Source organism: Watersipora subatra, chromosome 8 (genome assembly GCF_963576615.1).
Source record: "Watersipora subatra chromosome 8, tzWatSuba1.1, whole genome shotgun sequence".
NCBI classification, from domain to species: Eukaryota; Metazoa; Bryozoa; class Gymnolaemata; order Cheilostomatida; family Watersiporidae; genus Watersipora; species Watersipora subatra.
Genome location: NC_088715.1, coordinates 57,451,839 through 57,479,597, shown reverse-complemented (window position 1 = coordinate 57,479,597; position 27,759 = coordinate 57,451,839). Strand labels below are relative to the sequence as shown.

General features: G+C 53.5%; 17 non-coding genes and 1 pseudogene across 17 annotated transcripts; all 18 read right to left on the bottom strand.

Moving 5' to 3' along the window:
- Window positions 1–1,201: 1,201 nt before the first annotated feature.
- Window positions 1,202–1,393, bottom strand: LOC137402896 (U2 spliceosomal RNA). The gene has a single exon (XR_010979512.1). It is a non-coding gene; the product is annotated as a U2 spliceosomal RNA (small nuclear RNA).
- A 1,286-nt stretch (window positions 1,394–2,679) lies between these two features.
- On the bottom strand, window positions 2,680–2,871 carry LOC137402895 (U2 spliceosomal RNA). Its single transcript, XR_010979511.1, has one exon. It is a non-coding gene; the product is annotated as a U2 spliceosomal RNA (small nuclear RNA).
- Window positions 2,872–4,181: 1,310 nt separating this feature from the next.
- LOC137402894 (U2 spliceosomal RNA) lies at window positions 4,182–4,373 on the bottom strand. Its single transcript, XR_010979510.1, has one exon. It is a non-coding gene; the product is annotated as a U2 spliceosomal RNA (small nuclear RNA).
- A 1,310-nt stretch (window positions 4,374–5,683) lies between these two features.
- On the bottom strand, window positions 5,684–5,875 carry LOC137402893 (U2 spliceosomal RNA). Its single transcript, XR_010979509.1, has one exon. It is a non-coding gene; the product is annotated as a U2 spliceosomal RNA (small nuclear RNA).
- A 1,310-nt stretch (window positions 5,876–7,185) lies between these two features.
- On the bottom strand, window positions 7,186–7,377 carry LOC137402892 (U2 spliceosomal RNA). Its single transcript, XR_010979508.1, has one exon. It is a non-coding gene; the product is annotated as a U2 spliceosomal RNA (small nuclear RNA).
- A 1,310-nt stretch (window positions 7,378–8,687) lies between these two features.
- Window positions 8,688–8,879, bottom strand: LOC137402891 (U2 spliceosomal RNA). Its single transcript, XR_010979507.1, has one exon. It is a non-coding gene; the product is annotated as a U2 spliceosomal RNA (small nuclear RNA).
- Window positions 8,880–10,189: 1,310 nt separating this feature from the next.
- On the bottom strand, window positions 10,190–10,381 carry LOC137402888 (U2 spliceosomal RNA). The gene has a single exon (XR_010979505.1). It is a non-coding gene; the product is annotated as a U2 spliceosomal RNA (small nuclear RNA).
- Window positions 10,382–11,691: 1,310 nt separating this feature from the next.
- LOC137402887 (U2 spliceosomal RNA) lies at window positions 11,692–11,883 on the bottom strand. Its single transcript, XR_010979504.1, has one exon. It is a non-coding gene; the product is annotated as a U2 spliceosomal RNA (small nuclear RNA).
- A 1,310-nt stretch (window positions 11,884–13,193) lies between these two features.
- On the bottom strand, window positions 13,194–13,385 carry LOC137402886 (U2 spliceosomal RNA). Its single transcript, XR_010979503.1, has one exon. It is a non-coding gene; the product is annotated as a U2 spliceosomal RNA (small nuclear RNA).
- A 1,310-nt stretch (window positions 13,386–14,695) lies between these two features.
- Window positions 14,696–14,887, bottom strand: LOC137402885 (U2 spliceosomal RNA). Its single transcript, XR_010979502.1, has one exon. It is a non-coding gene; the product is annotated as a U2 spliceosomal RNA (small nuclear RNA).
- A 1,290-nt stretch (window positions 14,888–16,177) lies between these two features.
- LOC137402884 (U2 spliceosomal RNA) lies at window positions 16,178–16,369 on the bottom strand. Its single transcript, XR_010979501.1, has one exon. It is a non-coding gene; the product is annotated as a U2 spliceosomal RNA (small nuclear RNA).
- A 1,373-nt stretch (window positions 16,370–17,742) lies between these two features.
- LOC137403036 (U2 spliceosomal RNA) lies at window positions 17,743–17,934 on the bottom strand. The gene has a single exon (XR_010979581.1). It is a non-coding gene; the product is annotated as a U2 spliceosomal RNA (small nuclear RNA).
- Window positions 17,935–19,215: 1,281 nt separating this feature from the next.
- LOC137403035 (U2 spliceosomal RNA) lies at window positions 19,216–19,407 on the bottom strand. Its single transcript, XR_010979580.1, has one exon. It is a non-coding gene; the product is annotated as a U2 spliceosomal RNA (small nuclear RNA).
- Window positions 19,408–20,763: 1,356 nt separating this feature from the next.
- LOC137402944 (U2 spliceosomal RNA) lies at window positions 20,764–20,940 on the bottom strand (annotated as a pseudogene).
- Window positions 20,941–22,626: 1,686 nt separating this feature from the next.
- LOC137403034 (U2 spliceosomal RNA) lies at window positions 22,627–22,818 on the bottom strand. The gene has a single exon (XR_010979579.1). It is a non-coding gene; the product is annotated as a U2 spliceosomal RNA (small nuclear RNA).
- Window positions 22,819–24,198: 1,380 nt separating this feature from the next.
- Window positions 24,199–24,390, bottom strand: LOC137403033 (U2 spliceosomal RNA). The gene has a single exon (XR_010979578.1). It is a non-coding gene; the product is annotated as a U2 spliceosomal RNA (small nuclear RNA).
- Window positions 24,391–25,727: 1,337 nt separating this feature from the next.
- LOC137403032 (U2 spliceosomal RNA) lies at window positions 25,728–25,919 on the bottom strand. Its single transcript, XR_010979577.1, has one exon. It is a non-coding gene; the product is annotated as a U2 spliceosomal RNA (small nuclear RNA).
- Window positions 25,920–27,279: 1,360 nt separating this feature from the next.
- LOC137403030 (U2 spliceosomal RNA) lies at window positions 27,280–27,471 on the bottom strand. The gene has a single exon (XR_010979575.1). It is a non-coding gene; the product is annotated as a U2 spliceosomal RNA (small nuclear RNA).
- Window positions 27,472–27,759: the final 288 nt, after the last annotated feature.

The window sequence follows — 27,759 nt, the reverse complement described above, 5'->3', positions numbered from 1 at the left end:
GAAGAAACCGAGAGGCCTCGCCGGGGCCGAAGACTAGTCGCTTTTTTTCCGGTCCGCCCGTCTCGCCGAAGCGGTCCGGCCTACCTCGACTAGTTCGGAGTCGGTCTCTCGCTCGTCCCGTTCGGTAACTGGCGCGAAAGCGCCAACTTTTAAACTCCCTTCGGCGTATTTAGAAAACTTTTAGATTCGCCTTTACTCTCTTTACGGTATAGATGTAATTAAAGGATTACGGCATTCGCGCGCGCCGAGAGTGGCCTATTCGCTTCTCCTAGCTAGTTACGTAATAACGCTTCTAATCTCGACGCGGGTAGTACCGAAGCTATTCTCACCGGCCTTTCTCTTTCGAAGTCGTCTCCCTCTCTTCGTTAAGCCTATACGCGAGTGCTAGCCTTTTCGTTTCTCCTAGCTAGTTACGTAATAACGCTTCTAATCTCGTCGCGAGTAGAGTAGCGAGGAGTCTACTCGTCTTGGTCATCCTTTCGAAGTCGTCCCCCCCTCCCCCTCCCCGCCCTTCGTTAAGGCTATTTCTTATATATGTATATATACATATATATATATATATATATATATATATATATATATATATATATATATACAAATGTAGATAAAAGTTTTCATTATTCGTAGTTTTCGACTACTAAAGAAGCGCGTAGATAGAACGGGTCGGTTCGTCTCGGGCGATTTCCGCCCCGAACGAATCCATTGCGGTCTCTCGTCTGTCCGCTCGCCACCCGCTCACCCCGAACACCCCAACACCCAACACCCAACGTCTATAGAAATAAACGTAGGCGAAGGGCTGGCGATGCGCGAGCGCGTGACCGGGGGGAAAGAGGGCGGAGGCGGCGACGAAAGTTTCGGAGCGACGGCTGAGCGCTTAGTCGAAAGCGAACGCGCGCGAAACGGGCGCTCGATCGCGGCGAACGCTAGTCGGCGCGGCTAACGGGCGTCGAAGAAGCGCCCGCGTAGTCGCCGGCGCCTCGCTTTCACGCTTTTCGCCTAGTTAAAATCGGAGCTGTCGCCCTCGCGCTCCGCGTCGTTTTTTTCGCGAATTCGGGAAGAATTTACGCGCTAAGCGCGTTAATTTAAAGCGCCGCCTCGCGGCAAAAGATTTTTTTCCGGTAGGCGCGTGGGTAGGTAGGTAGGTAGGTAGGTAGGTAGGTAGGTAGGTTCAGTTAATCTTTCGTTTCGTGCCTCCCGACGAGGGGAGTGGGCCGTGCTCGGAGGTACTGCGATACCGAGACAACCCGTGACGGAGCCGAAGCAAGCTTCCGCGCTCCATCTCGTTCCAAAAATCAGATTAATATCGTAGCGGCGCGATGCGCCGCGAATCAGATATTAAACTGATTAGAACAGATACTACACTTTGATCTTAGCCAATAGGCCGAGAAGCGATAAATTGCCCGGACGGCCGTCCGTCGCTCAGTCGCGGCCGATTCGCCGCCGAGCGAGTGTCCCCGTTTAGGGCGAACGAGCCGCTCGAAGAAACCGAGAGGCCTCGCCGGGGCCGAAGACTAGTCGCTTTTTTTCCGGTCCGCCCGTCTCGCCGAAGCGGTCCGGCCTACCTCGACTAGTTCGGAGTCGGTCTCTCGCTCGTCCCGTTCGGTAACTGGCGCGAAAGCGCCAACTTTTAAACTCCCTTCGGCGTATTTAGAAAACTTTTAGATTCGCCTTTACTCTCTTTACGGTATAGATGTAATTAAAGGATTACGGCATTCGCGCGCGCCGAGAGTGGCCTATTCGCTTCTCCTAGCTAGTTACGTAATAACGCTTCTAATCTCGACGCGGGTAGTACCGAAGCTATTCTCACCGGCCTTTCTCTTTCGAAGTCGTCTCCCTCTCTTCGTTAAGCCTATACGCGAGTGCTAGCCTTTTCGTTTCTCCTAGCTAGTTACGTAATAACGCTTCTAATCTCGTCGCGAGTAGAGTAGCGAGGAGTCTACTCGTCTTGGTCATCCTTTCGAAGTCGTCCCCCCCTCCCCCTCCCCGCCCTTCGTTAAGGCTATTTCTTATATATGTATATATACATATATATATATATATATATATATATATATATATATATATATATATATACAAATGTAGATAAAAGTTTTCATTATTCGTAGTTTTCGACTACTAAAGAAGCGCGTAGATAGAACGGGTCGGTTCGTCTCGGGCGATTTCCGCCCCGAACGAATCCATTGCGGTCTCTCGTCTGTCCGCTCGCCACCCGCTCACCCCGAACACCCCAACACCCAACACCCAACGTCTATAGAAATAAACGTAGGCGAAGGGCTGGCGATGCGCGAGCGCGTGACCGGGGGGAAAGAGGGCGGAGGCGGCGACGAAAGTTTCGGAGCGACGGCTGAGCGCTTAGTCGAAAGCGAACGCGCGCGAAACGGGCGCTCGATCGCGGCGAACGCTAGTCGGCGCGGCTAACGGGCGTCGAAGAAGCGCCCGCGTAGTCGCCGGCGCCTCGCTTTCACGCTTTTCGCCTAGTTAAAATCGGAGCTGTCGCCCTCGCGCTCCGCGTCGTTTTTTTCGCGAATTCGGGAAGAATTTACGCGCTAAGCGCGTTAATTTAAAGCGCCGCCTCGCGGCAAAAGATTTTTTTCCGGTAGGCGCGTGGGTAGGTAGGTAGGTAGGTAGGTAGGTAGGTAGGTAGGTTCAGTTAATCTTTCGTTTCGTGCCTCCCGACGAGGGGAGTGGGCCGTGCTCGGAGGTACTGCGATACCGAGACAACCCGTGACGGAGCCGAAGCAAGCTTCCGCGCTCCATCTCGTTCCAAAAATCAGATTAATATCGTAGCGGCGCGATGCGCCGCGAATCAGATATTAAACTGATTAGAACAGATACTACACTTTGATCTTAGCCAATAGGCCGAGAAGCGATAAATTGCCCGGACGGCCGTCCGTCGCTCAGTCGCGGCCGATTCGCCGCCGAGCGAGTGTCCCCGTTTAGGGCGAACGAGCCGCTCGAAGAAACCGAGAGGCCTCGCCGGGGCCGAAGACTAGTCGCTTTTTTTCCGGTCCGCCCGTCTCGCCGAAGCGGTCCGGCCTACCTCGACTAGTTCGGAGTCGGTCTCTCGCTCGTCCCGTTCGGTAACTGGCGCGAAAGCGCCAACTTTTAAACTCCCTTCGGCGTATTTAGAAAACTTTTAGATTCGCCTTTACTCTCTTTACGGTATAGATGTAATTAAAGGATTACGGCATTCGCGCGCGCCGAGAGTGGCCTATTCGCTTCTCCTAGCTAGTTACGTAATAACGCTTCTAATCTCGACGCGGGTAGTACCGAAGCTATTCTCACCGGCCTTTCTCTTTCGAAGTCGTCTCCCTCTCTTCGTTAAGCCTATACGCGAGTGCTAGCCTTTTCGTTTCTCCTAGCTAGTTACGTAATAACGCTTCTAATCTCGTCGCGAGTAGAGTAGCGAGGAGTCTACTCGTCTTGGTCATCCTTTCGAAGTCGTCCCCCCCTCCCCCTCCCCGCCCTTCGTTAAGGCTATTTCTTATATATGTATATATACATATATATATATATATATATATATATATATATATATATATATATATATACAAATGTAGATAAAAGTTTTCATTATTCGTAGTTTTCGACTACTAAAGAAGCGCGTAGATAGAACGGGTCGGTTCGTCTCGGGCGATTTCCGCCCCGAACGAATCCATTGCGGTCTCTCGTCTGTCCGCTCGCCACCCGCTCACCCCGAACACCCCAACACCCAACACCCAACGTCTATAGAAATAAACGTAGGCGAAGGGCTGGCGATGCGCGAGCGCGTGACCGGGGGGAAAGAGGGCGGAGGCGGCGACGAAAGTTTCGGAGCGACGGCTGAGCGCTTAGTCGAAAGCGAACGCGCGCGAAACGGGCGCTCGATCGCGGCGAACGCTAGTCGGCGCGGCTAACGGGCGTCGAAGAAGCGCCCGCGTAGTCGCCGGCGCCTCGCTTTCACGCTTTTCGCCTAGTTAAAATCGGAGCTGTCGCCCTCGCGCTCCGCGTCGTTTTTTTCGCGAATTCGGGAAGAATTTACGCGCTAAGCGCGTTAATTTAAAGCGCCGCCTCGCGGCAAAAGATTTTTTTCCGGTAGGCGCGTGGGTAGGTAGGTAGGTAGGTAGGTAGGTAGGTAGGTAGGCGAGTAGGTAGGCGAGTAGGTAGGTTCAGTTTATCTTTCGTTTCGTGCCTCCCGACGAGGGGAGTGGGCCGTGCTCGGAGGTACTGCGATACCGAGACAACCCGTGACGGAGCCGAAGCAAGCTTCCGCGCTCCATCTCGTTCCAAAAATCAGATTAATATCGTAGCGGCGCGATGCGCCGCGAATCAGATATTAAACTGATTAGAACAGATACTACACTTTGATCTTAGCCAATAGGCCGAGAAGCGATAAATTGCCCGGACGGCCGTCCGTCGCTCAGTCGCGGCCGATTCGCCGCCGAGCGAGTGTCCCCGTTTAGGGCGAACGAGCCGCTCGAAGAAACCGAGAGGCCTCGCCGGGGCCGAAGACTAGTCGCTTTTTTTCCGGTCCGCCCGTCTCGCCGAAGCGGTCCGGCCTACCTCGACTAGTTCGGAGTCGGTCTCTCGCTCGTCCCGTTCGGTAACTGGCGCGAAAGCGCCAACTTTTAAACTCCCTTCGGCGTATTTAGAAAACTTTTAGATTCGCCTTTACTCTCTTTACGGTATAGATGTAATTAAAGGATTACGGCATTCGCGCGCGCCGAGAGTGGCCTATTCGCTTCTCCTAGCTAGTTACGTAATAACGCTTCTAATCTCGACGCGGGTAGTACCGAAGCTATTCTCACCGGCCTTTCTCTTTCGAAGTCGTCTCCCTCTCTTCGTTAAGCCTATACGCGAGTGCTAGCCTTTTCGTTTCTCCTAGCTAGTTACGTAATAACGCTTCTAATCTCGTCGCGAGTAGAGTAGCGAGGAGTCTACTCGTCTTGGTCATCCTTTCGAAGTCGTCCCCCCCTCCCCCTCCCCGCCCTTCGTTAAGGCTATTTCTTATATATGTATATATACATATATATATATATATATATATATATATATATATATATATATATATATACAAATGTAGATAAAAGTTTTCATTATTCGTAGTTTTCGACTACTAAAGAAGCGCGTAGATAGAACGGGTCGGTTCGTCTCGGGCGATTTCCGCCCCGAACGAATCCATTGCGGTCTCTCGTCTGTCCGCTCGCCACCCGCTCACCCCGAACACCCCAACACCCAACACCCAACGTCTATAGAAATAAACGTAGGCGAAGGGCTGGCGATGCGCGAGCGCGTGACCGGGGGGAAAGAGGGCGGAGGCGGCGACGAAAGTTTCGGAGCGACGGCTGAGCGCTTAGTCGAAAGCGAACGCGCGCGAAACGGGCGCTCGATCGCGGCGAACGCTAGTCGGCGCGGCTAACGGGCGTCGAAGAAGCGCCCGCGTAGTCGCCGGCGCCTCGCTTTCACGCTTTTCGCCTAGTTAAAATCGGAGCTGTCGCCCTCGCGCTCCGCGTCGTTTTTTTCGCGAATTCGGGAAGAATTTACGCGCTAAGCGCGTTAATTTAAAGCGCCGCCTCGCGGCAAAAGATTTTTTTCCGGTAGGCGCGTGGGTAGGTAGGTAGGTAGGTAGGTAGGTAGGTAGGTAGGCGAGTAGGTAGGCGAGTAGGTAGGTTCAGTTTATCTTTCGTTTCGTGCCTCCCGACGAGGGGAGTGGGCCGTGCTCGGAGGTACTGCGATACCGAGACAACCCGTGACGGAGCCGAAGCAAGCTTCCGCGCTCCATCTCGTTCCAAAAATCAGATTAATATCGTAGCGGCGCGATGCGCCGCGAATCAGATATTAAACTGATTAGAACAGATACTACACTTTGATCTTAGCCAATAGGCCGAGAAGCGATAAATTGCCCGGACGGCCGTCCGTCGCTCAGTCGCGGCCGATTCGCCGCCGAGCGAGTGTCCCCGTTTAGGGCGAACGAGCCGCTCGAAGAAACCGAGAGGCCTCGCCGGGGCCGAAGACTAGTCGCTTTTTTTCCGGTCCGCCCGTCTCGCCGAAGCGGTCCGGCCTACCTCGACTAGTTCGGAGTCGGTCTCTCGCTCGTCCCGTTCGGTAACTGGCGCGAAAGCGCCAACTTTTAAACTCCCTTCGGCGTATTTAGAAAACTTTTAGATTCGCCTTTACTCTCTTTACGGTATAGATGTAATTAAAGGATTACGGCATTCGCGCGCGCCGAGAGTGGCCTATTCGCTTCTCCTAGCTAGTTACGTAATAACGCTTCTAATCTCGACGCGGGTAGTACCGAAGCTATTCTCACCGGCCTTTCTCTTTCGAAGTCGTCTCCCTCTCTTCGTTAAGCCTATACGCGAGTGCTAGCCTTTTCGTTTCTCCTAGCTAGTTACGTAATAACGCTTCTAATCTCGTCGCGAGTAGAGTAGCGAGGAGTCTACTCGTCTTGGTCATCCTTTCGAAGTCGTCCCCCCCTCCCCCTCCCCGCCCTTCGTTAAGGCTATTTCTTATATATGTATATATACATATATATATATATATATATATATATATATATATATATATATATATATACAAATGTAGATAAAAGTTTTCATTATTCGTAGTTTTCGACTACTAAAGAAGCGCGTAGATAGAACGGGTCGGTTCGTCTCGGGCGATTTCCGCCCCGAACGAATCCATTGCGGTCTCTCGTCTGTCCGCTCGCCACCCGCTCACCCCGAACACCCCAACACCCAACACCCAACGTCTATAGAAATAAACGTAGGCGAAGGGCTGGCGATGCGCGAGCGCGTGACCGGGGGGAAAGAGGGCGGAGGCGGCGACGAAAGTTTCGGAGCGACGGCTGAGCGCTTAGTCGAAAGCGAACGCGCGCGAAACGGGCGCTCGATCGCGGCGAACGCTAGTCGGCGCGGCTAACGGGCGTCGAAGAAGCGCCCGCGTAGTCGCCGGCGCCTCGCTTTCACGCTTTTCGCCTAGTTAAAATCGGAGCTGTCGCCCTCGCGCTCCGCGTCGTTTTTTTCGCGAATTCGGGAAGAATTTACGCGCTAAGCGCGTTAATTTAAAGCGCCGCCTCGCGGCAAAAGATTTTTTTCCGGTAGGCGCGTGGGTAGGTAGGTAGGTAGGTAGGTAGGTAGGTAGGTAGGCGAGTAGGTAGGCGAGTAGGTAGGTTCAGTTTATCTTTCGTTTCGTGCCTCCCGACGAGGGGAGTGGGCCGTGCTCGGAGGTACTGCGATACCGAGACAACCCGTGACGGAGCCGAAGCAAGCTTCCGCGCTCCATCTCGTTCCAAAAATCAGATTAATATCGTAGCGGCGCGATGCGCCGCGAATCAGATATTAAACTGATTAGAACAGATACTACACTTTGATCTTAGCCAATAGGCCGAGAAGCGATAAATTGCCCGGACGGCCGTCCGTCGCTCAGTCGCGGCCGATTCGCCGCCGAGCGAGTGTCCCCGTTTAGGGCGAACGAGCCGCTCGAAGAAACCGAGAGGCCTCGCCGGGGCCGAAGACTAGTCGCTTTTTTTCCGGTCCGCCCGTCTCGCCGAAGCGGTCCGGCCTACCTCGACTAGTTCGGAGTCGGTCTCTCGCTCGTCCCGTTCGGTAACTGGCGCGAAAGCGCCAACTTTTAAACTCCCTTCGGCGTATTTAGAAAACTTTTAGATTCGCCTTTACTCTCTTTACGGTATAGATGTAATTAAAGGATTACGGCATTCGCGCGCGCCGAGAGTGGCCTATTCGCTTCTCCTAGCTAGTTACGTAATAACGCTTCTAATCTCGACGCGGGTAGTACCGAAGCTATTCTCACCGGCCTTTCTCTTTCGAAGTCGTCTCCCTCTCTTCGTTAAGCCTATACGCGAGTGCTAGCCTTTTCGTTTCTCCTAGCTAGTTACGTAATAACGCTTCTAATCTCGTCGCGAGTAGAGTAGCGAGGAGTCTACTCGTCTTGGTCATCCTTTCGAAGTCGTCCCCCCCTCCCCCTCCCCGCCCTTCGTTAAGGCTATTTCTTATATATGTATATATACATATATATATATATATATATATATATATATATATATATATATATATATACAAATGTAGATAAAAGTTTTCATTATTCGTAGTTTTCGACTACTAAAGAAGCGCGTAGATAGAACGGGTCGGTTCGTCTCGGGCGATTTCCGCCCCGAACGAATCCATTGCGGTCTCTCGTCTGTCCGCTCGCCACCCGCTCACCCCGAACACCCCAACACCCAACACCCAACGTCTATAGAAATAAACGTAGGCGAAGGGCTGGCGATGCGCGAGCGCGTGACCGGGGGGAAAGAGGGCGGAGGCGGCGACGAAAGTTTCGGAGCGACGGCTGAGCGCTTAGTCGAAAGCGAACGCGCGCGAAACGGGCGCTCGATCGCGGCGAACGCTAGTCGGCGCGGCTAACGGGCGTCGAAGAAGCGCCCGCGTAGTCGCCGGCGCCTCGCTTTCACGCTTTTCGCCTAGTTAAAATCGGAGCTGTCGCCCTCGCGCTCCGCGTCGTTTTTTTCGCGAATTCGGGAAGAATTTACGCGCTAAGCGCGTTAATTTAAAGCGCCGCCTCGCGGCAAAAGATTTTTTTCCGGTAGGCGCGTGGGTAGGTAGGTAGGTAGGTAGGTAGGTAGGTAGGTAGGCGAGTAGGTAGGCGAGTAGGTAGGTTCAGTTTATCTTTCGTTTCGTGCCTCCCGACGAGGGGAGTGGGCCGTGCTCGGAGGTACTGCGATACCGAGACAACCCGTGACGGAGCCGAAGCAAGCTTCCGCGCTCCATCTCGTTCCAAAAATCAGATTAATATCGTAGCGGCGCGATGCGCCGCGAATCAGATATTAAACTGATTAGAACAGATACTACACTTTGATCTTAGCCAATAGGCCGAGAAGCGATAAATTGCCCGGACGGCCGTCCGTCGCTCAGTCGCGGCCGATTCGCCGCCGAGCGAGTGTCCCCGTTTAGGGCGAACGAGCCGCTCGAAGAAACCGAGAGGCCTCGCCGGGGCCGAAGACTAGTCGCTTTTTTTCCGGTCCGCCCGTCTCGCCGAAGCGGTCCGGCCTACCTCGACTAGTTCGGAGTCGGTCTCTCGCTCGTCCCGTTCGGTAACTGGCGCGAAAGCGCCAACTTTTAAACTCCCTTCGGCGTATTTAGAAAACTTTTAGATTCGCCTTTACTCTCTTTACGGTATAGATGTAATTAAAGGATTACGGCATTCGCGCGCGCCGAGAGTGGCCTATTCGCTTCTCCTAGCTAGTTACGTAATAACGCTTCTAATCTCGACGCGGGTAGTACCGAAGCTATTCTCACCGGCCTTTCTCTTTCGAAGTCGTCTCCCTCTCTTCGTTAAGCCTATACGCGAGTGCTAGCCTTTTCGTTTCTCCTAGCTAGTTACGTAATAACGCTTCTAATCTCGTCGCGAGTAGAGTAGCGAGGAGTCTACTCGTCTTGGTCATCCTTTCGAAGTCGTCCCCCCCTCCCCCTCCCCGCCCTTCGTTAAGGCTATTTCTTATATATGTATATATACATATATATATATATATATATATATATATATATATATATATATATATATACAAATGTAGATAAAAGTTTTCATTATTCGTAGTTTTCGACTACTAAAGAAGCGCGTAGATAGAACGGGTCGGTTCGTCTCGGGCGATTTCCGCCCCGAACGAATCCATTGCGGTCTCTCGTCTGTCCGCTCGCCACCCGCTCACCCCGAACACCCCAACACCCAACACCCAACGTCTATAGAAATAAACGTAGGCGAAGGGCTGGCGATGCGCGAGCGCGTGACCGGGGGGAAAGAGGGCGGAGGCGGCGACGAAAGTTTCGGAGCGACGGCTGAGCGCTTAGTCGAAAGCGAACGCGCGCGAAACGGGCGCTCGATCGCGGCGAACGCTAGTCGGCGCGGCTAACGGGCGTCGAAGAAGCGCCCGCGTAGTCGCCGGCGCCTCGCTTTCACGCTTTTCGCCTAGTTAAAATCGGAGCTGTCGCCCTCGCGCTCCGCGTCGTTTTTTTCGCGAATTCGGGAAGAATTTACGCGCTAAGCGCGTTAATTTAAAGCGCCGCCTCGCGGCAAAAGATTTTTTTCCGGTAGGCGCGTGGGTAGGTAGGTAGGTAGGTAGGTAGGTAGGTAGGTAGGCGAGTAGGTAGGCGAGTAGGTAGGTTCAGTTTATCTTTCGTTTCGTGCCTCCCGACGAGGGGAGTGGGCCGTGCTCGGAGGTACTGCGATACCGAGACAACCCGTGACGGAGCCGAAGCAAGCTTCCGCGCTCCATCTCGTTCCAAAAATCAGATTAATATCGTAGCGGCGCGATGCGCCGCGAATCAGATATTAAACTGATTAGAACAGATACTACACTTTGATCTTAGCCAATAGGCCGAGAAGCGATAAATTGCCCGGACGGCCGTCCGTCGCTCAGTCGCGGCCGATTCGCCGCCGAGCGAGTGTCCCCGTTTAGGGCGAACGAGCCGCTCGAAGAAACCGAGAGGCCTCGCCGGGGCCGAAGACTAGTCGCTTTTTTTCCGGTCCGCCCGTCTCGCCGAAGCGGTCCGGCCTACCTCGACTAGTTCGGAGTCGGTCTCTCGCTCGTCCCGTTCGGTAACTGGCGCGAAAGCGCCAACTTTTAAACTCCCTTCGGCGTATTTAGAAAACTTTTAGATTCGCCTTTACTCTCTTTACGGTATAGATGTAATTAAAGGATTACGGCATTCGCGCGCGCCGAGAGTGGCCTATTCGCTTCTCCTAGCTAGTTACGTAATAACGCTTCTAATCTCGACGCGGGTAGTACCGAAGCTATTCTCACCGGCCTTTCTCTTTCGAAGTCGTCTCCCTCTCTTCGTTAAGCCTATACGCGAGTGCTAGCCTTTTCGTTTCTCCTAGCTAGTTACGTAATAACGCTTCTAATCTCGTCGCGAGTAGAGTAGCGAGGAGTCTACTCGTCTTGGTCATCCTTTCGAAGTCGTCCCCCCCTCCCCCTCCCCGCCCTTCGTTAAGGCTATTTCTTATATATGTATATATACATATATATATATATATATATATATATATATATATATATATATATATATACAAATGTAGATAAAAGTTTTCATTATTCGTAGTTTTCGACTACTAAAGAAGCGCGTAGATAGAACGGGTCGGTTCGTCTCGGGCGATTTCCGCCCCGAACGAATCCATTGCGGTCTCTCGTCTGTCCGCTCGCCACCCGCTCACCCCGAACACCCCAACACCCAACACCCAACGTCTATAGAAATAAACGTAGGCGAAGGGCTGGCGATGCGCGAGCGCGTGACCGGGGGGAAAGAGGGCGGAGGCGGCGACGAAAGTTTCGGAGCGACGGCTGAGCGCTTAGTCGAAAGCGAACGCGCGCGAAACGGGCGCTCGATCGCGGCGAACGCTAGTCGGCGCGGCTAACGGGCGTCGAAGAAGCGCCCGCGTAGTCGCCGGCGCCTCGCTTTCACGCTTTTCGCCTAGTTAAAATCGGAGCTGTCGCCCTCGCGCTCCGCGTCGTTTTTTTCGCGAATTCGGGAAGAATTTACGCGCTAAGCGCGTTAATTTAAAGCGCCGCCTCGCGGCAAAAGATTTTTTTCCGGTAGGCGCGTGGGTAGGTAGGTAGGTAGGTAGGTAGGTAGGTAGGTAGGCGAGTAGGTAGGCGAGTAGGTAGGTTCAGTTTATCTTTCGTTTCGTGCCTCCCGACGAGGGGAGTGGGCCGTGCTCGGAGGTACTGCGATACCGAGACAACCCGTGACGGAGCCGAAGCAAGCTTCCGCGCTCCATCTCGTTCCAAAAATCAGATTAATATCGTAGCGGCGCGATGCGCCGCGAATCAGATATTAAACTGATTAGAACAGATACTACACTTTGATCTTAGCCAATAGGCCGAGAAGCGATAAATTGCCCGGACGGCCGTCCGTCGCTCAGTCGCGGCCGATTCGCCGCCGAGCGAGTGTCCCCGTTTAGGGCGAACGAGCCGCTCGAAGAAACCGAGAGGCCTCGCCGGGGCCGAAGACTAGTCGCTTTTTTTCCGGTCCGCCCGTCTCGCCGAAGCGGTCCGGCCTACCTCGACTAGTTCGGAGTCGGTCTCTCGCTCGTCCCGTTCGGTAACTGGCGCGAAAGCGCCAACTTTTAAACTCCCTTCGGCGTATTTAGAAAACTTTTAGATTCGCCTTTACTCTCTTTACGGTATAGATGTAATTAAAGGATTACGGCATTCGCGCGCGCCGAGAGTGGCCTATTCGCTTCTCCTAGCTAGTTACGTAATAACGCTTCTAATCTCGACGCGGGTAGTACCGAAGCTATTCTCACCGGCCTTTCTCTTTCGAAGTCGTCTCCCTCTCTTCGTTAAGCCTATACGCGAGTGCTAGCCTTTTCGTTTCTCCTAGCTAGTTACGTAATAACGCTTCTAATCTCGTCGCGAGTAGAGTAGCGAGGAGTCTACTCGTCTTGGTCATCCTTTCGAAGTCGTCCCCCCCTCCCCCTCCCCGCCCTTCGTTAAGGCTATTTCTTATATATGTATATATACATATATATATATATATATATATATATATATATATATATATATATATATACAAATGTAGATAAAAGTTTTCATTATTCGTAGTTTTCGACTACTAAAGAAGCGCGTAGATAGAACGGGTCGGTTCGTCTCGGGCGATTTCCGCCCCGAACGAATCCATTGCGGTCTCTCGTCTGTCCGCTCGCCACCCGCTCACCCCGAACACCCCAACACCCAACACCCAACGTCTATAGAAATAAACGTAGGCGAAGGGCTGGCGATGCGCGAGCGCGTGACCGGGGGGAAAGAGGGCGGAGGCGGCGACGAAAGTTTCGGAGCGACGGCTGAGCGCTTAGTCGAAAGCGAACGCGCGCGAAACGGGCGCTCGATCGCGGCGAACGCTAGTCGGCGCGGCTAACGGGCGTCGAAGAAGCGCCCGCGTAGTCGCCGGCGCCTCGCTTTCACGCTTTTCGCCTAGTTAAAATCGGAGCTGTCGCCCTCGCGCTCCGCGTCGTTTTTTTCGCGAATTCGGGAAGAATTTACGCGCTAAGCGCGTTAATTTAAAGCGCCGCCTCGCGGCAAAAGATTTTTTTCCGGTAGGCGCGTGGGTAGGTAGGTAGGTAGGTAGGTAGGTAGGTAGGTAGGCGAGTAGGTAGGCGAGTAGGTAGGTTCAGTTTATCTTTCGTTTCGTGCCTCCCGACGAGGGGAGTGGGCCGTGCTCGGAGGTACTGCGATACCGAGACAACCCGTGACGGAGCCGAAGCAAGCTTCCGCGCTCCATCTCGTTCCAAAAATCAGATTAATATCGTAGCGGCGCGATGCGCCGCGAATCAGATATTAAACTGATTAGAACAGATACTACACTTTGATCTTAGCCAATAGGCCGAGAAGCGATAAATTGCCCGGACGGCCGTCCGTCGCTCAGTCGCGGCCGATTCGCCGCCGAGCGAGTGTCCCCGTTTAGGGCGAACGAGCCGCTCGAAGAAACCGAGAGGCCTCGCCGGGGCCGAAGACTAGTCGCTTTTTTTCCGGTCCGCCCGTCTCGCCGAAGCGGTCCGGCCTACCTCGACTAGTTCGGAGTCGGTCTCTCGCTCGTCCCGTTCGGTAACTGGCGCGAAAGCGCCAACTTTTAAACTCCCTTCGGCGTATTTAGAAAACTTTTAGATTCGCCTTTACTCTCTTTACGGTATAGATGTAATTAAAGGATTACGGCATTCGCGCGCGCCGAGAGTGGCCTATTCGCTTCTCCTAGCTAGTTACGTAATAACGCTTCTAATCTCGACGCGGGTAGTACCGAAGCTATTCTCACCGGCCTTTCTCTTTCGAAGTCGTCTCCCTCTCTTCGTTAAGCCTATACGCGAGTGCTAGCCTTTTCGTTTCTCCTAGCTAGTTACGTAATAACGCTTCTAATCTCGTCGCGAGTAGAGTAGCGAGGAGTCTACTCGTCTTGGTCATCCTTTCGAAGTCGTCCCCCCCTCCCCCTCCCCGCCCTTCGTTAAGGCTATTTCTTATATATGTATATATACATATATATATATATATATATATATATATATATATATATATATATATATACAAATGTAGATAAAAGTTTTCATTATTCGTAGTTTTCGACTACTAAAGAAGCGCGTAGATAGAACGGGTCGGTTCGTCTCGGGCGATTTCCGCCCCGAACGAATCCATTGCGGTCTCTCGTCTGTCCGCTCGCCACCCGCTCACCCCGAACACCCCAACACCCAACACCCAACGTCTATAGAAATAAACGTAGGCGAAGGGCTGGCGATGCGCGAGCGCGTGACCGGGGGGAAAGAGGGCGGAGGCGGCGACGAAAGTTTCGGAGCGACGGCTGAGCGCTTAGTCGAAAGCGAACGCGCGCGAAACGGGCGCTCGATCGCGGCGAACGCTAGTCGGCGCGGCTAACGGGCGTCGAAGAAGCGCCCGCGTAGTCGCCGGCGCCTCGCTTTCACGCTTTTCGCCTAGTTAAAATCGGAGCTGTCGCCCTCGCGCTCCGCGTCGTTTTTTTCGCGAATTCGGGAAGAATTTACGCGCTAAGCGCGTTAATTTAAAGCGCCGCCTCGCGGCAAAAGATTTTTTTCCGGTAGGCGCGTGGGTAGGTAGGTAGGTAGGTAGGTAGGTAGGTAGGTAGGCGAGTAGGTAGGCGAGTAGGTAGGTTCAGTTTATCTTTCGTTTCGTGCCTCCCGACGAGGGGAGTGGGCCGTGCTCGGAGGTACTGCGATACCGAGACAACCCGTGACGGAGCCGAAGCAAGCTTCCGCGCTCCATCTCGTTCCAAAAATCAGATTAATATCGTAGCGGCGCGATGCGCCGCGAATCAGATATTAAACTGATTAGAACAGATACTACACTTTGATCTTAGCCAATAGGCCGAGAAGCGATAAATTGCCCGGACGGCCGTCCGTCGCTCAGTCGCGGCCGATTCGCCGCCGAGCGAGTGTCCCCGTTTAGGGCGAACGAGCCGCTCGAAGAAACCGAGAGGCCTCGCCGGGGCCGAAGACTAGTCGCTTTTTTTCCGGTCCGCCCGTCTCGCCGAAGCGGTCCGGCCTACCTCGACTAGTTCGGAGTCGGTCTCTCGCTCGTCCCGTTCGGTAACTGGCGCGAAAGCGCCAACTTTTAAACTCCCTTCGGCGTATTTAGAAAACTTTTAGATTCGCCTTTACTCTCTTTACGGTATAGATGTAATTAAAGGATTACGGCATTCGCGCGCGCCGAGAGTGGCCTATTCGCTTCTCCTAGCTAGTTACGTAATAACGCTTCTAATCTCGACGCGGGTAGTACCGAAGCTATTCTCACCGGCCTTTCTCTTTCGAAGTCGTCTCCCTCTCTTCGTTAAGCCTATACGCGAGTGCTAGCCTTTTCGTTTCTCCTAGCTAGTTACGTAATAACGCTTCTAATCTCGTCGCGAGTAGAGTAGCGAGGAGTCTACTCGTCTTGGTCATCCTTTCGAAGTCGTCCCCCCCTCCCCCTCCCCGCCCTTCGTTAAGGCTATTTCTTATATATGTATATATACATATATATATATATATATATATATATATATATATATATATATATATATACAAATGTAGATAAAAGTTTTCATTATTCGTAGTTTTCGACTACTAAAGAAGCGCGTAGATAGAACGGGTCGGTTCGTCTCGGGCGATTTCCGCCCCGAACGAATCCATTGCGGTCTCTCGTCTGTCCGCTCGCCACCCGCTCACCCCGAACACCCCAACACCCAACACCCAACGTCTATAGAAATAAACGTAGGCGAAGGGCTGGCGATGCGCGAGCGCGTGACCGGGGGGAAAGAGGGCGGAGGCGGCGACGAAAGTTTCGGAGCGACGGCTGAGCGCTTAGTCGAAAGCGAACGCGCGCGAAACGGGCGCTCGATCGCGGCGAACGCTAGTCGGCGCGGCTAACGGGCGTCGAAGAAGCGCCCGCGTAGTCGCCGGCGCCTCGCTTTCACGCTTTTCGCCTAGTTAAAATCGGAGCTGTCGCCCTCGCGCTCCGCGTCGTTTTTTTCGCGAATTCGGGAAGAATTTACGCGCTAAGCGCGTTAATTTAAAGCGCCGCCTCGCGGCAAAAGATTTTTTTCCGGTAGGCGCGTGGGTAGGTAGGTAGGTAGGTAGGTAGGTAGGTAGGTAGGTAGGTTCAGTTAATCTTTCGTTTCGTGCCTCCCGACGAGGGGAGTGGGCCGTGCTCGGAGGTACTGCGATACCGAGACAACCCGTGACGGAGCCGAAGCAAGCTTCCGCGCTCCATCTCGTTCCAAAAATCAGATTAATATCGTAGCGGCGCGATGCGCCGCGAATCAGATATTAAACTGATTAGAACAGATACTACACTTTGATCTTAGCCAATAGGCCGAGAAGCGATAAATTGCCCGGACGGCCGTCCGTCGCTCAGTCGCGGCCGATTCGCCGCCGAGCGAGTGTCCCCGTTTAGGGCGAACGAGCCGCTCGAAGAAACCGAGAGGCCTCGCCGGGGCCGAAGACTAGTCGCTTTTTTTCCGGTCCGCCCGTCTCGCCGAAGCGGTCCGGCCTACCTCGACTAGTTCGGAGTCGGTCTCTCGCTCGTCCCGTTCGGTAACTGGCGCGAAAGCGCCAACTTTTAAACTCCCTTCGGCGTATTTAGAAAACTTTTAGATTCGCCTTTACTCTCTTTACGGTATAGATGTAATTAAAGGATTTCGGCATTCGCGCGCGCCGAGAGTGGCCTATTCGCTTCTCCTAGCTAGTTACGTAATAACGCTTCTAATCTCGACGCGGGTAGTACCGAAGCTATTCTCACCGGCCTTTCTCTTTCGAAGTCGTCTCCCTCTCTTCGTTAAGCCTATACGCGAGTGCTAGCCTTTTCGTTTCTCCTAGCTAGTTACGTAATAACGCTTCTAATCTCGTCGCGGGTAGAGTAGCGAGGAGTCTACTCGTCTTGGTCATTCTTTCGAAGTCGTCCCCCCTCCCCCTCCCCGCCCTTCGTTAAGGCTATTTCTGATATATATATATACATATATATATATATATATATATATATATATATATATATATATATACAAATGTAGATCAAAGTTTTCATTATTCGTAGTTTTCGACTACTAAAGAAGCGCGTAGATAGAACGGGTCGGTTCGTCTCGGGCGATTTCCGCCCCGAACGAAACCTTTGCGGTCTCTCGTCTGTCCGCTCGCCACCCGCTCACCCCGAACACCCCAACACCCAACACCCAACACCCAACACCCAACACCCAACACCCAACACCCAACACCCAACACCCAACACCCAACACCCAACACCCAACGTCTATAGAAATAAACGTAGGCGAAGGGCTGGCGATGCGCGAGCGCGTGACCGGGGGGAAAGAGGGCGGAGGCGGCGACGAAAGTTTCGGAGCGACGGCTGAGCGCTTAGTCGAAAGCGAACGCGCGCGAAACGGGCGCTCGATCGCGGCGAACGCTAGTCGGCGCGGCTAACGGGCGTCGAAGAAGCGCCCGCGTAGTCGCCGGCGCCTCGCTTTCACGCTTTTCGCCTAGTTAAAATCGGAGCTGTCGCCCTCGCGCTCCGCGTCGTTTTTTTCGCGAATTCGGGAAGAATTTACGCGCTAAGCGCGTTAATTTAAAGCGCCGCCTCGCGGCAAAAGATTTTTTTCCGGTAGGCGCGTGGGTAGGTAGGTAGGTAGGTAGGTAGGTAGGTAGGTAGGCGAGTAGGTAGGCGAGTAGGTAGGTTCAGTTTATCTTTCGTTTCGTGCCTCCCGACGAGGGGAGTGGGCCGTGCTCGGAGGTACTGCGATACCGAGACAACCCGTGACGGAGCCGAAGCAAGCTTCCGCGCTCCATCTCGTTCCAAAAATCAGATTAATATCGTAGCGGCGCGATGCGCCGCGAATCAGATATTAAACTGATTAGAACAGATACTACACTTTGATCTTAGCCAATAGGCCGAGAAGCGATAAATTGCCCGGACGGCCGTCCGTCGCTCAGTCGCGGCCGATTCGCCGCCGAGCGAGTGTCCCCGTTTAGGGCGAACGAGCCGCTCGAAGAAACCGAGAGGCCTCGCCGGGGCCGAAGACTAGTCGCTTTTTTTCCGGTCCGCCCGTCTCGCCGAAGCGGTCCGGCCTACCTCGACTAGTTCGGAGTCGGTCTCTCGCTCGTCCCGTTCGGTAACTGGCGCGAAAGCGCCAACTTTTAAACTCCCTTCGGCGTATTTAGAAAACTTTTAGATTCGCCTTTACTCTCTTTACGGTATAGATGTAATTAAAGGATTACGGCATTCGCGCGCGCCGAGAGTGGCCTATTCGCTTCTCCTAGCTAGTTACGTAATAACGCTTCTAATCTCGACGCGGGTAGTACCGAAGCTATTCTCACCGGCCTTTCTCTTTCGAAGTCGTCTCCCTCTCTTCGTTAAGCCTATACGCGAGTGCTAGCCTTTTCGTTTCTCCTAGCTAGTTACGTAATAACGCTTCTAATCTCGTCGCGAGTAGAGTAGCGAGGAGTCTACTCGTCTTGGTCATCCTTTCGAAGTCGTCCCCCCCTCCCCCTCCCCGCCCTTCGTTAAGGCTATTTCTTATATATGTATATATACATATATATATATATATATATATATATATATATATATATATATATATATACAAATGTAGATAAAAGTTTTCATTATTCGTAGTTTTCGACTACTAAAGAAGCGCGTAGATAGAACGGGTCGGTTCGTCTCGGGCGATTTCCGCCCCGAACGAATCCATTGCGGTCTCTCGTCTGTCCGCTCGCCACCCGCTCACCCCAACACCCAACACCCAACGTCTATAGAAATAAACGTAGGCGAAGGGCTGGCGATGCGCGAGCGCGTGACCGGGGGGAAAGAGGGCGGAGGCGGCGACGAAAGTTTCGGAGCGACGGCTGAGCGCTTAGTCGAAAGCGAACGCGCGCGAAACGGGCGCTCGATCGCGGCGAACGCTAGTCGGCGCGGCTAACGGGCGTCGAAGAAGCGCCCGCGTAGTCGCCGGCGCCTCGCTTTCACGCTTTTCGCCTAGTTAAAATCGGAGCTGTCGCCCTCGCGCTCCGCGTCGTTTTTTTCGCGAATTCGGGAAGAATTTACGCGCTAAGCGCGTTAATTTAAAGCGCCGCCTCGCGGCAAAAGATTTTTTTCCGGTAGGCGCGTGGGTAGGTAGGTAGGTAGGTAGGTAGGTAGGTAGGTAGGTAGGTTCAGTTAATCTTTCGTTTCGTGCCTCCCGACGAGGGGAGTGGGCCGTGCTCGGAGGTACTGCGATACCGAGACAACCCGTGACGGAGCCGAAGCAAGCTTCCGCGCTCCATCTCGTTCCAAAAATCAGATTAATATCGTAGCGGCGCGATGCGCCGCGAATCAGATATTAAACTGATTAGAACAGATACTACACTTTGATCTTAGCCAATAGGCCGAGAAGCGATAAATTGCCCGGACGGCCGTCCGTCGCTCAGTCGCGGCCGATTCGCCGCCGAGCGAGTGTCCCCGTTTAGGGCGAACGAGCCGCTCGAAGAAACCGAGAGGCCTCGCCGGGGCCGAAGACTAGTCGCTTTTTTTCCGGTCCGCCCGTCTCGCCGAAGCGGTCCGGCCTACCTCGACTAGTTCGGAGTCGGTCTCTCGCTCGTCCCGTTCGGTAACTGGCGCGAAAGCGCCAACTTTTAAACTCCCTTCGGCGTATTTAGAAAACTTTTAGATTCGCCTTTACTCTCTTTACGGTATAGATGTAATTAAAGGATTTCGGCATTCGCGCGCGCCGAGAGTGGCCTATTCGCTTCTCCTAGCTAGTTACGTAATAACGCTTCTAATCTCGACGCGGGTAGTACCGAAGCTATTCTCACCGGCCTTTCTCTTTCGAAGTCGTCTCCCTCTCTTCGTTAAGCCTATACGCGAGTGCTAGCCTTTTCGTTTCTCCTAGCTAGTTACGTAATAACGCTTCTAATCTCGTCGCGGGTAGAGTAGCGAGGAGTCTACTCGTCTTGGTCATTCTTTCGAAGTCGTCCCCCCTCCCCCTCCCCGCCCTTCGTTAAGGCTATTTCTGATATATATATATACATATATATATATATATATATATATATATATATATATATATATACAAATGTAGATCAAAGTTTTCATTATTCGTAGTTTTCGACTACTAAAGAAGCGCGTAGATAGAACGGGTCGGTTCGTCTCGGGCGATTTCCGCCCCGAACGAAACCTTTGCGGTCTCTCGTCTGTCCGCTCGCCACCCGCTCACCCCGAACACCCCAACACCCAACACCCAACACCCAACACCCAACACCCAACACCCAACACCCAACACCCAACACCCAACACCCAACACCCAACGTCTATAGAAATAAACGTAGGCGAAGGGCTGGCGATGCGCGAGCGCGTGACCGGGGAAAGAGGGCGAGGGCGGAGGCGGCGACGAAAGTTTCGGAGCGACGGCTGAGCGCTTAGTCGAAAGCGAACGCGCGCGAAACGGGCGCTCGATCGCGGCGAACGCTAGTCGGCGCGGCTAACGGGCGTCGAAGAAGCGCCCGCGTAGTCGCCGGCGCCTCGCTTTCACGCTTTTCGCCTAGTTAAAATCGGAGCTGTCCCCCTCGCGCTCCGCGTCGTTTTTTTCGCGAATTCGGGAAGAATTTACGCGCTAAGCGCGTTAATTTAAAGCGCCGCCTCGCGGCAAAAGATTTTTTTCCGGTAGGCGCGTGGGTAGGTAGGTAGGTAGGTAGGTAGGCGAGTAGGTAGGCGAGTAGGTAGGTTCAGTTTATCTTTCGTTTCGTGCCTCCCGACGAGGGGAGTGGGCCGTGCTCGGAGGTACTGCGATACCGAGACAACCCGTGACGGAGCCGAAGCAAGCTTCCGCGCTCCATCTCGTTCCAAAAATCAGATTAATATCGTAGCGGCGCGATGCGCCGCGAATCAGATATTAAACTGATTAGAACAGATACTCCTGTTTTATGACATGGAGTGGGGCTGACCTCGACGATATTGGCTTTTCGCCAAGGTCAGCCCCCCAAGGGTTGTCAACCCCTGGAATTTATTGCAGGGCGGTAATTTACCTTGCCAGGTCATCACGAATGTCCGAGGTACAACGACCACCGAAACTTCCAAGGACTCGTGGAGCATTTGAATGCTCTGGCCTGGCCGGCACCCCGGGTGGGAATCCCTAGTGCGGGCCCGGATGTGACCGCTCGCCTGCCACGCGGGTGTTTCGGGGGGCTGTGCAATGAAACACCTGCAAGACCGCCGTGCAGCACGAATGCTACACTTTGATCTTAGCCAATAGGCCGAGAAGCGATAAATTGCCCGGACGGCCGTCCGTCGCTCAGTCGCGGCCGATTCGCCGCCGAGCGAGTGTCCCCGTTTAGGGCGAACGAGCCGCTCGAAGAAACCGAGAGGCCTCGCCGGGGCCGAAGACTAGTCGCGTTTTTTCCGGTCCGCCCGTCTCGCCGAAGCGGTCCGGCCTACCTCGACTAGTTCGGAGTCGGTCTCTCGCTCGTCCCGTTCAGTAACTGGCGCGAAAGCGCCAACTTTTAAACTCCCTTCGGCGTATTTAGAAAACTTTTAGATTCGCCTTTACTCTCTTTACGGTATAGATGTAATTAAAGGATTTCGGCATTCGCGCGCGCCGAGAGTGGCCTATTCGCTTCTCCTAGCTAGTTACGTAATAACGCTTCTAATCTCGACGCGGGTAGTACCGAAGCTATTCTCACCGGCCTTTCTCTTTCGAAGTCGTCTCCCTCTCTTCGTTAAGCCTATACGCGAGTGCTAGCCTTTTCGTTTCTCCTAGCTAGTTACGTAATAACGCTTCTAATCTCGTCGCGGGTAGAGTAGCGAGGAGTCTACTCGTCTTGGTCATTCTTTCGAAGTCGTCCCCCCTCCCCCTCCCCGCCCTTCGTTAAGGCTATTTCTGATATATATATATACATATATATATATATATATATATATATATATATATATATATACAAATGTAGATCAAAGTTTTCATTATTCGTAGTTTTCGACTACTAAAGAAGCGCGTAGATAGAACGGGTCGGTTCGTCTCGGGCGATTTCCGCCCCGAACGAAACCTTTGCGGTCTCTCGTCTGTCCGCTCGCCACCCGCTCACCCCGAACACCCCAACACCCAACACCCAACACCCAACACCCAACACCCAACACCCAACACCCAACACCCAACACCCAACACCCAACACCCAACACCCAACACCCAACGTCTATAGAAATAAACGTAGGCGAAGGGCTGGCGATGCGCGAGCGCGTGACCGGGGGGAAAGAGGGCGGAGGCGGCGACGAAAGTTTCGGAGCGACGGCTGAGCGCTTAGTCGAAAGCGAACGCGCGCGAAACGGGCGCTCGATCGCGGCGAACGCTAGTCGGCGCGGCTAACGGGCGTCGAAGAAGCGCCCGCGTAGTCGCCGGCGCCTCGCTTTCACGCTTTTCGCCTAGTTAAAATCGGAGCTGTCGCCCTCGCGCTCCGCGTCGTTTTTTTCGCGAATTCGGGAAGAATTTACGCGCTAAGCGCGTTAATTTAAAGCGCCGCCTCGCGGCAAAAGATTTTTTTCCGGTAGGCGCGTGGGTAGGTAGGTAGGTAGGTAGGTAGGTAGGTAGGTAGGTAGGTTCAGTTAATCTTTCGTTTCGTGCCTCCCGACGAGGGGAGTGGGCCGTGCTCGGAGGTACTGCGATACCGAGACAACCCGTGACGGAGCCGAAGCAAGCTTCCGCGCTCCATCTCGTTCCAAAAATCAGATTAATATCGTAGCGGCGCGATGCGCCGCGAATCAGATATTAAACTGATTAGAACAGATACTACACTTTGATCTTAGCCAATAGGCCGAGAAGCGATAAATTGCCCGGACGGCCGTCCGTCGCTCAGTCGCGGCCGATTCGCCGCCGAGCGAGTGTCCCCGTTTAGGGCGAACGAGCCGCTCGAAGAAACCGAGAGGCCTCGCCGGGGCCGAAGACTAGTCGCTTTTTTTCCGGTCCGCCCGTCTCGCCGAAGCGGTCCGGCCTACCTCGACTAGTTCGGAGTCGGTCTCTCGCTCGTCCCGTTCGGTAACTGGCGCGAAAGCGCCAACTTTTAAACTCCCTTCGGCGTATTTAGAAAACTTTTAGATTCGCCTTTACTCTCTTTACGGTATAGATGTAATTAAAGGATTTCGGCATTCGCGCGCGCCGAGAGTGGCCTATTCGCTTCTCCTAGCTAGTTACGTAATAACGCTTCTAATCTCGACGCGGGTAGTACCGAAGCTATTCTCACCGGCCTTTCTCTTTCGAAGTCGTCTCCCTCTCTTCGTTAAGCCTATACGCGAGTGCTAGCCTTTTCGTTTCTCCTAGCTAGTTACGTAATAACGCTTCTAATCTCGTCGCGGGTAGAGTAGCGAGGAGTCTACTCGTCTTGGTCATTCTTTCGAAGTCGTCCCCCCTCCCCCTCCCCGCCCTTCGTTAAGGCTATTTCTGATATATATATATACATATATATATATATATATATATATATATATATATATATATATATATATATATACAAATGTAGATCAAAGTTTTCATTATTCGTAGTTTTCGACTACTAAAGAAGCGCGTAGATAGAACGGGTCGGTTCGTCTCGGGCGATTTCCGCCCCGAACGAAACCTTTGCGGTCTCTCGTCTGTCCGCTCGCCACCCGCTCACCCCGAACACCCCAACACCCAACACCCAACACCCAACACCCAACACCCAACACCCAACACCCAACACCCAACACCCAACACCCAACACCCAACACCCAACACCCAACGTCTATAGAAATAAACGTAGGCGAAGGGCTGGCGATGCGCGAGCGCGTGACCGGGGAAAGAGGGCGAGGGCGGAGGCGGCGACGAAAGTTTCGGAGCGACGGCTGAGCGCTTAGTCGAAAGCGAACGCGCGCGAAACGGGCGCTCGATCGCGGCGAACGCTAGTCGGCGCGGCTAACGGGCGTCGAAGAAGCGCCCGCGTAGTCGCCGGCGCCTCGCTTTCACGCTTTTCGCCTAGTTAAAATCGGAGCTGTCCCCCTCGCGCTCCGCGTCGTTTTTTTCGCGAATTCGGGAAGAATTTACGCGCTAAGCGCGTTAATTTAAAGCGCCGCCTCGCGGCAAAAGATTTTTTTCCGGTAGGCGCGTGGGTAGGTAGGTAGGTAGGTAGGTAGGCGAGTAGGTAGGCGAGTAGGTAGGTTCAGTTTATCTTTCGTTTCGTGCCTCCCGACGAGGGGAGTGGGCCGTGCTCGGAGGTACTGCGATACCGAGACAACCCGTGACGGAGCCGAAGCAAGCTTCCGCGCTCCATCTCGTTCCAAAAATCAGATTAATATCGTAGCGGCGCGATGCGCCGCGAATCAGATATTAAACTGATTAGAACAGATACTACACTTTGATCTTAGCCAATAGGCCGAGAAGCGATAAATTGCCCGGACGGCCGTCCGTCGCTCAGTCGCGGCCGATTCGCCGCCGAGCGAGTGTCCCCGTTTAGGGCGAACGAGCCGCTCGAAGAAACCGAGAGGCCTCGCCGGGGCCGAAGACTAGTCGCGTTTTTTCCGGTCCGCCCGTCTCGCCGAAGCGGTCCGGCCTACCTCGACTAGTTCGGAGTCGGTCTCTCGCTCGTCCCGTTCAGTAACTGGCGCGAAAGCGCCAACTTTTAAACTCCCTTCGGCGTATTTAGAAAACTTTTAGATTCGCCTTTACTCTCTTTACGGTATAGATGTAATTAAAGGATTTCGGCATTCGCGCGCGCCGAGAGTGGCCTATTCGCTTCTCCTAGCTAGTTACGTAATAACGCTTCTAATCTCGACGCGGGTAGTACCGAAGCTATTCTCACCGGCCTTTCTCTTTCGAAGTCGTCTCCCTCTCTTCGTTAAGCCTATACGCGAGTGCTAGCCTTTTCGTTTCTCCTAGCTAGTTACGTAATAACGCTTCTAATCTCGTCGCGGGTAGAGTAGCGAGGAGTCTACTCGTCTTGGTCATTCTTTCGAAGTCGTCCCCCCTCCCCCTCCCCGCCCTTCGTTAAGGCTATTTCTGATATATATATATACATATATATATATATATATATATATATATATATATATATACAAATGTAGATCAAAGTTTTCATTATTCGTAGTTTTCGACTACTAAAGAAGCGCGTAGATAGAACGGGTCGGTTCGTCTCGGGCGATTTCCGCCCCGAACGAAACCTTTGCGGTCTCTCGTCTGTCCGCTCGCCACCCGCTCACCCCGAACACCCCAACACCCAACACCCAACACCCAACACCCAACACCCAACACCCAACACCCAACACCCAACACCCAACACCCAACGTCTATAGAAATAAACGTAGGCGAAGGGCTGGCGATGCGCGAGCGCGTGACCGGGGAAAGAGGGCGAGGGCGGAGGCGGCGACGAAAGTTTCGGAGCGACGGCTGAGCGCTTAGTCGAAAGCGAACGCGCGCGAAACGGGCGCTCGATCGCGGCGAACGCTAGTCGGCGCGGCTAACGGGCGTCGAAGAAGCGCCCGCGTAGTCGCCGGCGCCTCGCTTTCACGCTTTTCGCCTAGTTAAAATCGGAGCTGTCGCCCTCGCGCTCCGCGTCGTTTTTTTCGCGAATTCGGGAAGAATTTACGCGCTAAGCGCGTTAATTTAAAGCGCCGCCTCGCGGCAAAAGATTTTTTTCCGGTAGGCGCGTGGGTAGGTAGGTAGGTAGGTAGGTAGGTAGGTAGGTAGGTAGGTTCAGTTAATCTTTCGTTTCGTGCCTCCCGACGAGGGGAGTGGGCCGTGCTCGGAGGTACTGCGATACCGAGACAACCCGTGACGGAGCCGAAGCAAGCTTCCGCGCTCCATCTCGTTCCAAAAATCAGATTAATATCGTAGCGGCGCGATGCGCCGCGAATCAGATATTAAACTGATTAGAACAGATACTACACTTTGATCTTAGCCAATAGGCCGAGAAGCGATAAATTGCCCGGACGGCCGTCCGTCGCTCAGTCGCGGCCGATTCGCCGCCGAGCGAGTGTCCCCGTTTAGGGCGAACGAGCCGCTCGAAGAAACCGAGAGGCCTCGCCGGGGCCGAAGACTAGTCGCTTTTTTTCCGGTCCGCCCGTCTCGCCGAAGCGGTCCGGCCTACCTCGACTAGTTCGGAGTCGGTCTCTCGCTCGTCCCGTTCGGTAACTGGCGCGAAAGCGCCAACTTTTAAACTCCCTTCGGCGTATTTAGAAAACTTTTAGATTCGCCTTTACTCTCTTTACGGTATAGATGTAATTAAAGGATTTCGGCATTCGCGCGCGCCGAGAGTGGCCTATTCGCTTCTCCTAGCTAGTTACGTAATAACGCTTCTAATCTCGACGCGGGTAGTACCGAAGCTATTCTCACCGGCCTTTCTCTTTCGAAGTCGTCTCCCTCTCTTCGTTAAGCCTATACGCGAGTGCTAGCCTTTTCGTTTCTCCTAGCTAGTTACGTAATAACGCTTCTAATCTCGTCGCGGGTAGAGTAGCGAGGAGTCTACTCGTCTTGGTCATTCTTTCGAAGTCGTCCCCCCTCCCCCTCCCCGCCCTTCGTTAAGGCTATTTCTGATATATATATATACATATATATATATATATATATATATATATATATATATATATATATATACAAATGTAGATCAAAGTTTTCATTATTCGTAGTTTTCGACTACTAAAGAAGCGCGTAGATAGAACGGGTCGGTTCGTCTCGGGCGATTTCCGCCCCGAACGAAACCTTTGCGGTCTCTCGTCTGTCCGCTCGCCACCCGCTCACCCCGAACACCCCAACACCCAACACCCAACACCCAACACCCAACACCCAACACCCAACACCCAACACCCAACACCCAACACCCAACACCCAACGTCTATAGAAATAAACGTAGGCGAAGGGCTGGCGATGCGCGAGCGCGTGACCGGGGAAAGAGGGCGAGGGCGGAGGCGGCGACGAAAGTTTCGGAGCGACGGCTGAGCGCTTAGTCGAAAGCGAACGCGCGCGAAACGGGCGCTCGATCGCGGCGAACGCTAGTCGGCGCGGCTAACGGGCGTCGAAGAAGCGCCCGCGTAGTCGCCGGCGCCTCGCTTTCACGCTTTTCGCCTAGTTAAAATCGGAGCTGTCCCCCTCGCGCTCCGCGTCGTTTTTTTCGCGAATTCGGGAAGAATTTACGCGCTAAGCGCGTTAATTTAAAGCGCCGCCTCGCGGCAAAAGATTTTTTTCCGGTAGGCGCGTGGGTAGGTAGGTAGGTAGGTAGGTAGGCGAGTAGGTAGGCGAGTAGGTAGGTTCAGTTTATCTTTCGTTTCGTGCCTCCCGACGAGGGGAGTGGGCCGTGCTCGGAGGTACTGCGATACCGAGACAACCCGTGACGGAGCCGAAGCAAGCTTCCGCGCTCCATCTCGTTCCAAAAATCAGATTAATATCGTAGCGGCGCGATGCGCCGCGAATCAGATATTAAACTGATTAGAACAGATACTACACTTTGATCTTAGCCAATAGGCCGAGAAGCGATAAATTGCCCGGACGGCCGTCCGTCGCTCAGTCGCGGCCGATTCGCCGCCGAGCGAGTGTCCCCGTTTAGGGCGAACGAGCCGCTCGAAGAAACCGAGAGGCCTCGCCGGGGCCGAAGACTAGTCGCGTTTTTTCCGGTCCGCCCGTCTCGCCGAAGCGGTCCGGCCTACCTCGACTAGTTCGGAGTCGGTCTCTCGCTCGTCCCGTTCAGTAACTGGCGCGAAAGCGCCAACTTTTAAACTCCCTTCGGCGTATTTAGAAAACTTTTAGATTCGCCTTTACTCTCTTT